Genomic DNA, 10,913 nt, shown 5'->3' on the forward strand with positions numbered 1-10,913 from the left:
GAGTTACTCATTTTCCCCTTGGTATCTCCTATGTATACACAAAGGATACATGCTATTTGTTTTTCTCTTGTTAATCTGTGTTTTATCACAGGAGGTCTCAGCTAAGAATTCAGAATGGTAGAGGAAATAATTTTTCTGCTCCTACAACAAATTTAAATGTATGGCGAAACTTTCAAAAACAAAAAAATCTTTATGTGCCAAGACTGAAAGGGCAACTCAAAGGCAGAGAGAAGAATGCTCCCACTCTAAATCCAAGTAAGTAGTCTAAAGGGATAGTGGAAACCAAGATACAAAATAAAGGCTGCTACTTTAATGCCTGCTGGAGAATGTGAGACAAGGCCTTAGGCCCATACATAATGTGGTTATTTATTATGAACAGAGCTTTCTGCATAAATCCATTACTACCCATCACTGTATGGAAATTCACTGTCCGGAAGTAAAACTTCACTGGACTGTGAATTTCTTAAAAGTGACAAAGAACTGTAATACCAAACCTGCAACATATGCAAAATGAGAATTGCACAAACTATCAGATAATTCCTGAGACCCAAAATAGGTCTTGCTTTTCAGAAGCTCATAGGTTCCCAGGAGAGAAGAAGGTAAATCTACCCTCTAAAGATTCTTCCATAACTCAGTGCATTTACGATGAAAACATACTTCATTGAAGAAGAGTATCCTCTAAAAATTATGAACCACAGGAGGACATGAGCCATTGTAGTGGGATTCAGGAGATAATAAATAATAACACTATTTTTAAGAGTGTGAAGTAAATTCTTCATCTGCTTTATGAAGCTGGGCTGTGAAGCAAAGGGGAAAAAAGGATATAAAATGTACTGCGATATGGATTTAAGAATGAGAGGAATTTAATTATATTTATGTGCTGATAAGAAGCAGCAGCTTTTAGGGGCGCCTGGGTGACTCAGTCGGTTAAATGCTGCCTTGAGCTCAGGTCATGATTTCAGGGTCCTGGGAAAGAGCCCCGCATCGGGCTCCCTGCTCAGCGGGGAGTCTGCTTCTCCCTCTCCCTCTGCTGCTCCCCCTGCTTGTGCTCGCTCTCGCTCTCTGACATATAAATAAAAATCTTTAAAAAATAAACTTAAAAAAAAGGCTTTTAGAAAAGTAAAATTAAAATCATTTGAAAATTGGAAAACAGTCATTTGCTAAAATGTTTCTGAAGAAATACTTAAGCATAGAGAAATTAGCCTTAAACAGAAGAACAATTATTTTAAAAAGAAAGGAAATAAGATGTAAGACAGTAAGACTAAATTTGTAGGAAAGAGGAACAAAAAGTAGAGAGGTTTTAAATTTCTTAAAATTGGGGTGCCTGGGTGGCTCAGTTGGTTAAGCGTCTTCATGATCCCAGGGTCCTGGGATCGAGTCCCACATCGGGCTCCCGGCTCATTGGGTAGCCTGCTTCTCCCTCTGACCCTCTCCCTTCTCATGCTGTTTCTCACTCTCTCTGTCTCAAATAAATAAATAAATCTTTAAAAAAAAAATAAATTTCATAACATTATCTCACTTAATTCTTGCAACAATGGTGAGATTCTGATATTGTTACTATTCTCAGAGAAAATGTGACATTGCGTTATTTGCCCAATTTTTCTGCTACTAAGAGCAAAGCTGTGATTCAAATCCAGGTACTTTGTCTTCATAATACTATGCAAGCCTCCTACAATAAAAATTTTAGTGAAGCTCAAACACTACAGAGATGACAATAACATCCTAGGAAGAAAAAAACCGGTTCTTTCCGAATCCCTTATTTCAAAGACGAGGGCATTATCATGCCATTTTCCCAAGATGAGCCAGTGTACTGCAAAAGCCATAAAATAAGAGCAATCCACTAAAAATGAATACACGGATTGTACTTACAGGATAGTACAACTACATAAACTAAAATCACTAATTTACACATTAACTGTTTAACAGCAAGTTGAATAATTGTCATTGAACTGACCATCTGTATTGCATCATCTGAAGATATACAAATGTACATGTACACAGTCTAGTTTATAAAAATTACATGGGTTCCTATCTCTTCTTTTAGCTTTCAGTTTCACCTCTCTTAGAGACCCACCTTTACATCCAATTGAAAATGGGTTCCCCTTGTACATGCACCCTAATGTTTAAGGCACCAATATCCACAATAGCCAAACTGTGGAAAGAGCCAAGATGTCCATCAACAGATGAATGGATAAAGAAGATGTGGTGTGTGTGTGTGTGTGTATACACACACACACACACACACACACACACACACACACACACACACACACACACACTGGAATATTATGCAGCCATCAAAAGGAATGAAATCTTGCCATTTGCAGTGACGTGGATGGAACTGGAGGGTATAATGCTGAGTGAAATAAGTCAGTCAGAGAAAAGACATGTACCATATGACCTCACTGATATGAGGAATTCTTAATCTCAGGAAACAAACTGAGGGTTGCTGGTGTGGTGGGGGTGGGAGGGATGGGGTGGCTGGGTGATAGACATTAGGGAGGGTACGTGCTATGGCGAGTGTTGTGAATTGTGCAAGACTGTTGAATCACAGATCTGTACCTCGAAACAAATAATGCAATATATGTTAAAAAAAAAAAAAAGAAGATAGCAGGAGGGGAAGAATGAAGGGGGGAAATCAGAGGGGGAGACGAACCACGAGAGACGATGGACTCTGAGAAACAAACTGAGGGTTCTAGAGGGGAGGGGGTTGGGAGGATGGGTTAGCCTGGTGATGGGTATTAAAGAGGGCACGTTCTGGGTGCCTGGGTGGCTCAGTTGGTTAGGCGACTGCCTTCAGCTCAGGTCATGATCCTGGAGTCCCGGGATCGAGTCCCACATCGGGCTTCCTGCTCAGCAGGGAGTCTGCTTCTCCCTCTGACCCTCTTCCCTCTCGTGCTTTCTATCTCTCATTCTCTCTCTCTCTGAAATAAATAAATAAAATTAAAAAAAAAATTTTAAAGAGGGCACGTTCTGCATGGAGCACTGGGTGTTATACGCAAACAATGAATCATGGAACACTGCATCAAAAACTAATGATGTAATGTATGGTGATTTACATAACATAATAATAATAAAAAAAAGAAAATGGGTTCCCCTTGTTAAATTCTGTCACTGTATCTCTTTCCATAATATCTACCAGAAGAAACCTTTTTATCTTCCAGAACAACTTCTAACACACTCATATTTATTTTATTTTTTTTTAAACTTTTTATTTATTCATGAGAGACACAGAGAGAGAGAGGCAGAGGGAGAAGCAGGCTCCCAAGGAGCAGGGAGCCTGATGCGGGACTCAATCCCAGGACCCTGGGATCATGACCTGAGCCGAAGGCAGACGCTTAACCATCTGAGCCACCCAGGCGCCCCACACTCATATTTATAAAGCACAAATTTAATATATCAAAAATTAGCTCAGGACATTCATTAAATAACCAAATATTTATTTGAGTGCCTACTATCAACTAGATATTGTCATAGGCATAAGGAAACAGCAATGAATATGGACACTAAGTCTGCGTACACAGAGCTTCATTCCAGAGGGAATGTAATATTACAAATATTATAAATATATTATTTTAATAGAAGAAGCAGAACCAATTTGTGGAAATTCCTCATGTTCCCAGAAGCCAGAGCTGAGAAACCTTATAGTATATGGGTTTGAGTACTCAGAGTGTATTTCCTCAGTACTGGACCCAAATATTCCCAAAAATAAATGTTTCTCTAGTTCCACCTAACCAAGATTTAAGGTAATATTTTAAAGAATCAAAATGTTTCCAAGTAATTAAACTGCATCTCTGATAAAAACACAAAAATATATAAAGAAGTACAAAAAAATACCCAGAACCAACTTCATAAGACTAACAATGCTTGTATCAAATAAAATGTTACCAGGATGTAAAGAAGCATAAAGATGTCACCTGTAATAAGGAAAAAATCAATGAACAGAAACAGACTCAGAAATCAGAAATGATAGAGATAATAGAATCAAGAACAACAAGATTATAAACAAATATTACAAATATATTTCCTATGTTTAAAAAGATAGAGAAAAGGTTGAGCATACTAAGAAGACTCGTTAAAAAATAACTGAGATATGCATGGGATAGGATTAGCAGCCGATTAATATTGCAGAAGATAAGATTAGTGACCTTAAAGATATAAAATAGAAAACACCCAAAATAAAATACAGAGAAAGAAGAATGAAAAAAAAAATAAACAAACATAGTAGAATGAGCTTCGAAATGATATTGACGGTACTGTATGTGCAACTCAAAAAAAAATGGCTGACATTTTTCCAAATTCAATGAATAATAAACCACAGATTCTAGAAGCTGAACAAACATCAAGCCCAATAACATATTTTTTAAAAATACCAAAGCATCTTACAATCAAATTGTTTAAATTAGTCATAAAGAGAAAACACTGAAAAGAGTTACAGGGGTGGGAGTAGAGAGGAAAGACATACTACATACAGAAGAACAAAGAATTATATCACACATCTTGGTAGAAACAATGCAAGCCAGAAAACAATGGATTTTCCTAATTTATTTAAAGGAAATTATTATCAACTTGGAATTCTATATACAAATAAATTTTTCTCAAACTCAAGGCAAGTTAAAGATTATTTCAGGCTTTCCAAAAATTAAAGAATTCATTAACACTGTATCTGTACTACAAGGAATGTTAACTGAACTCCTTCAGGCAGAATAAAATGATGGAAATCTGGATCTACACAAAAGGATGAAGAACACCTTTGTAACTCTGTGGGTAATTACAAAACACCTTTACTCACAGGTGTAAAACTCTTTAAAATGATTTATTATTTGAAGCAAAAAAATTAGCAGTACATTATATAGTTGAGTTAACAGCACATGTAGAAGTAAAATGCATGACAACAGTGGCCTACAGGGCAGAAGTGAAATGGAAACCCAATATTGTTAGCTTTCTATACTATTTTTGAAATGGTATAATAGTATAATATTCCTTGAAGTTACACTGTGATTAGAGATGCATTATATAAACCTTAAAGAATTACACTCAAAAAACATAGCTAATAAACTAATAAAACAGATAAAATGGGTCAAAAAAATACCTAATTAGCTCAAAAGAAAGTAAAGTAAGGAGAAAAAATGAGCAAAGAACAGATGCACCAAATAGAAAACAAACAGCAAGGTGGAAGATTTACATGCAACTATATCAATAATATTAAGTAAAATGGTCCAAATCCCTCAATTAAAAAGCAGAAATCATCAGGTTGCATTAAAAAGCCAGAGACAATTATATGCTGCCTATAAGAAACCCACTTTAAATATAAAGACACAAATATATTTATATATATATATATATATAAATACAACAAAGTAAAAAGCAAAAGAATGTAAGTACATAACATGAAAAATGGATCTCACCCAGAATTTGGTGATCTCAAAATTGCAAATACCAAGATAGAGAGCCAAATAGCTAAGAGTATCTAAGATAAGACTTCTAAAGCAGCTCTATAAAGCAATCAGTCTAAATTATAAGAGGAAACCAGAGAGCTCTGAGAAGACTTCCATTTTGAAGAATGGAATAGACTCTAAAGAATATACAGAACTAGAAAATATGCTAGAAGCTACAGTATTAGGTATATGATGATGAAAACAAATATAACTTCTCCTCTCAGGGAAAACACAAAGCATCAATAAAATCTAAAATCTGTTCAAGAAAGTATTATTTAAACAGAAAAAAATAAAATAAAATGTAACATGAGTTTGAGTAATTGTATATAAGAAAATACAACCCAATTTAGGAACTGCTCTTTCCATTGGCCTATTGGCTGCGGCACTGGAATTGTAGGCAAGGTAATACAATACTAGCACAATTGCAACTTCATCCACGATGAATGTCTGCATGGTGGTAATTTAAATTCCACAAATTGGTTTTCAAACTTTAGACTGTACATGATATTCAACAGGAGAAAGATCCAAATTTGGTTAAAGAACAGAATATAATGTTTCCAATCTTGATAATGTTAGAAGGAATAAAGTGGATAGAAAAAAGTAAAGAGAAAAATAAAGATGTTAGTAGTAGGAAGTCAAGCAATAGAATTCTAGACATATTTATAATAATAGAAGTAAATAGTAAGTTAAATTAACAATATACATATAATTAATTGGGAGAGTAATCATGTAAGTAAAATATACTTTTTTGTAATATGCAGTCAACAGACGTTATCATTGATAAATCAGTCAATAAATCTATAAACACATAGTTATGGAGGTAATATAAAAAGAACTAAAAATATTATGCAGCCCTCAAAAGGAATGAGATCTTGCCATTTGCAACGACGTGGATAGAACTGGAGGGTGTTATGCTGAGTGAAATAAGTCAATCGGAGAAAGACATGTATCATATGACCTCACTGATATGAGGAATTTTTAACCTCAGGAAACAAACTGAGGGTTGCTGGAGTGGTGGGGGGTGGGAGGGATGGGGTGGCTGGGTGATAGCCATTGGGGAGGGTATGTGCTATGGTGAGTGCTGTGAATTGTACAAGACTGTTGAATCACAGATTTGTACCTCTGAAACAAATAATGCAATATATGTTAAGAAAAAAAAAAAGAAGAAGAAGATAGCAGGAGGGGAAGAATGAAGGGGGGTAAATCGGGAGGGGGAGACAAACCATGAGAGACGATGGACTCTGAAAAACAAACAGGGTTCTAGAGGGGAGGGGGTGGGGGGATGGGTTAGCCTGGTGATGGGTATTAAAGAGGGCATGTTCTGCATGGAGCACTGGGTGTTATGCACAAACAATGAATCATGGAATACTTCAAAAACTAATGATGTAATGTATGCTGATTAACATAACAATAAAAAATTTAAAAAAAAAGAACTAAAAACCAAAACAGTTAAAAGAAGCTTCTGAGGAGTGGGAGTTGAAGAAGAGGGTGGAATAAATGAACACTGATAGTTTGTCAACATAAGCTCTTCCATATGATTTGATTTTCCAAAAATGCCTAAATATTACTTTTATTTACGTTAGCTAATAAACAAAGTTAGCAAAATATCTTCCAACATGTCCATTCCATATGACTGCCACAATGTCTTTTTTGGTTTCAAGACAATGAAATATAATATTAATTTTCTATTCTTACAAACTCCCACAAATAATTGGTTATAAATAACACAGATTCTTTCCTTTTGGCAATTTTTATTATGGATACTGCATTTAAAATAAGTGCCTAGAATATGGAGGAAGAAAAAAGTTGTTTTCAGAATTCAAGGGCCTCTCCATTATGACCCCACTGAATTTTCAACTTTATCTTCCTCTGCACTCCTCCATGAACCATTTCTCACTGCCATACTGAAGCCACATGCATCTGTCCATCATCCACACACACATTCAAAGTAATACTAAGAACCTGCAATGTGCCAGTCACTGCAGGCCATCGGTTATAAGAATATGTAAAACAGAGTCAATCATGGGGCATACAATAGAGAGGATTTAATATTCAAGAATAACTCATTCAAGGTCCTCTTGATTTCCAAATTGACAAATGCCACCATAGAGAATGAGAAAGCTAAAATGAAATGAAGATGGATGTTAGGGGCATTTTAGCCACTCTTCCTCCCTACATCAACTTTATAAGCTACACAACAGAATCTTTCCTCAGCAAAAGTACAAATCCACATAAAGGGGTCTTTGGGGAGTTGTCTGAAATGAGTAGAAACTGAAAACGTTAAACAATGAATTTCAAGAGTATACTTTATAGCAGAGCTCTTGTCTGAAATTTCTTTTTCCTGAAACTCCTGCCTGATAGTAATCTCCTTTTAATTCATGAATATTTACTCATATTGCTCATTTACTCATACAGCTCATTTAGTCATACTATCTCATAGAAATACCTGTTAATCTCTTCTCTTGTTATTTAGCCTTCACATATGTGTGTGCTCTGTATTTTCAATACGTAGATAGCATCATGTGTTCTTTGTACCCCACAGTGTCCAGAGAAGCAAATCTGTCCACAGAATCTAAGATGAATAGCTAGGTATAAAGGGATTAAATTCATATTTATGACAACAAATTGCTGAAAATAAATAATTAAATAGATTAATCTTTTACTTACTTATTTGAAACCATAATGCAAGTTGCTAATTGAAGCTTTCAAAATTATTGGCCAGTTACTTGCTGCCATATAGACAGTTACCAAAAAACTTACAGAAAGCTTACTCTTTCATTGAACTAATTTTAAAAAGTAATATTTAAAAACACAGCCTAATAGATATGTCTGCCAATCATACGAGATCTTTTTAATGTTTGACAAATTATTCTATGATAAGGATTTAGAAATTATAAGCCTAAAAACAGTTATTCTTGTGAATAATTTGTATTATCAGAGATATGATCCTCTTCACTTTATGAACCTAATATTTGAAAGATGGATGGTAACATTTTATTTAATAAGGCAAATGTTAATATCACCCTCCATTCCTAGCCAATCTTTTTAAGAGAGTAAGTGCCAAGAGCCTCAGGGCATCATGTTGCATCTAATTACAATATAGGAATTCATGCATCAGAGATTTAAACATTAAATACCCACAACTATTATATGTGTTATTTGCATTGCTAAAATGGAAAAAGTTATGACTAAATAATCTCTACCTTTTAGAAGCTGCAAATTTAAAGCAAGCAGTATTTGGGTTTCCAAATACAAGAGAACACACAATACCATAAAGAGCACAAGAGATACTGAGAGAATGCACATTTCTTTAAGCACAGAATTGGAGGTGCATCTCAGAGAGTTGATTAGTGCTTGTAAAAGGAGGCAAGGATGTTCAAATATAGCACCACTCTGATTCCAAAACCACCCTAGAAGAATAATATAATAGTGTTTCAAGCAGTTTAACAGTAATTCAGTTATATAACAAATGAAAGATTTATCATATTAACATACAACAAGGTTGTAGCACAAGGGGAAAAGATATTCTAGTAGAAATATGCCCAGAACAGCTAAGTCTTTAAGAAGAGGGCTTACAATCTTCTGAAAAAAAAAAAAAAAAAATAGTAATAATAACTTAAATTCAACTATCAGTTACTACACACCTAGAACTCTGTGGCATCTTCAGGGAATGTGAAAGAGGTAAAAAGGTATTATTCTTAACCTGAAGTGTAAGTCCAATTGAGGAAGTATGAACAACCCTCAAGGAATCACCAGAGCACTACTTAAAGGAACTTAAATGGGATATATAGTATTGTTGTGAGTCTACAGGAAATTCAAAATAACAGAAAGTCAGCGTAGAAAGGAATTCACCACAGCAAGTCTCAGGCATCAGGTGACTTTTCAACTGGCTTTTAAGCCACGTATTAATCGTATGCACTCCTCACAGCACAGCGAGTGGTTGCACTTGGGTTTGATGAATATCCAAGTTATGGAGAAGAAGAGGGGTAAGGACAGGAGATGAGTCTGTAAGTAGAAAACAGAAAGAGGACAAAAATTTGTATAAAATAAATTTCTGAGAAAGCTCAGAAGGGCAGTCAGAAAAGCGTGCTGCTGTCCTCAAAGGACAAGGAGGCGTGACAGGATTTAGAAGTAAAACGGAATGGAGGAGATGGAATTCGAAAAGATGTTTTACCCCAACAAAGATGTGTGGGGTAAAATCTAATCCACAGAAACTTTCAGCAGGAAAGAGACTATTTATATCATCTTGGCCTCTGGGGATAAAAAAAGGCAATTAGGGTCCTGACAAATGAACAGAAGAACCATTGCACTGTGGGGAATTCTCCTACACAGCAATCTCCCCACTTTGCAGATCATCCAATCTCTACCTATATCAGGAAACAGTGTCTTGAAGGTCTTATAACCAATGTCCAATGACAACATGGCATTTGGAGAAACTATCCATGCATAGGCTACATTAGGCAGCTGAGCTTTCTGGGACTCCAGGCATCATGGTACAGACAGACACTCCTTTTACCACAGTAGAAGGAGATTAAGGTCACCCATTGTGCCAGTTCTCAGAGGACAGTTTGACAGTATCAAGAAACAGGGCATGGTAGAAAGTCAAGGTAAAGAGCGGTGAGTTGAAAATGAAAGCAGTAGACCAGCTGTGTTTTGTTTAGTCACCCAGAGAAGACTTGCATAAAACATTTATTTATATTTCTTTCCATTGTTAACCCAGGTTAACCAAATTGACAAGCTTTTTAAAACTTTAGACTACTATTACCTTTACTATTGTTTTTCCTTTGTTATTATTAATGCAATTAGTTTTATTATTGGAAATGGATGAAAATAACAAAAATAACCTGACAGAGTCCCTAAGCCATATTTGACTAAGTTATAAAGTTGGTTCCTACTCAGTAACTTAGGAAATTAAAAACACTAAATCTAGGATTTTCTCCACTGGGACCTAATCCAGTCCAATTTAGAAGTTGAGGATTTATAAAGGCTTTTCTGAAAGAAATGGGAAAATGTCAGCTACAATTTCTTGCTAGACTTGAACTGAATCTATTAACCTTGCCCAGAGAATATAATGTTACAGTTATCTCATTTACAATGTTATTGTATATGATTTATGGCCACAGTATCAAGCCTCAAACTAGGTTTCATAGTTTTAAGTTAAATTTACATGTCTGTAATACAAATGATTTTTTTCTCGTTCAGATAAAAAGATATTAAAAAGTGATTTATAATATTTCAGTTGGATGGAAAATATACAGTATGGCTTAGTCTAGTGAAGGGAAAAAAACAGACAGCTATTATGAATATGCACATTCACACTGCTTAATGCTTCCAATCTTTTAATGTATGCCTGGTTATCAACCACTAGACATCGTTTGAATTACATTATATTTAGAATACAATGAGACACAAATCCATATGAAAATCAGATTAAAAAGAAGAACCAAAAGGATAAGGAAAAAAATGTATCACCTA

This window comes from Zalophus californianus, chromosome 5 (assembly GCF_009762305.2).
Source record: "Zalophus californianus isolate mZalCal1 chromosome 5, mZalCal1.pri.v2, whole genome shotgun sequence".
In the NCBI taxonomy this organism is placed as follows: domain Eukaryota; kingdom Metazoa; phylum Chordata; class Mammalia; order Carnivora; family Otariidae; genus Zalophus; species Zalophus californianus.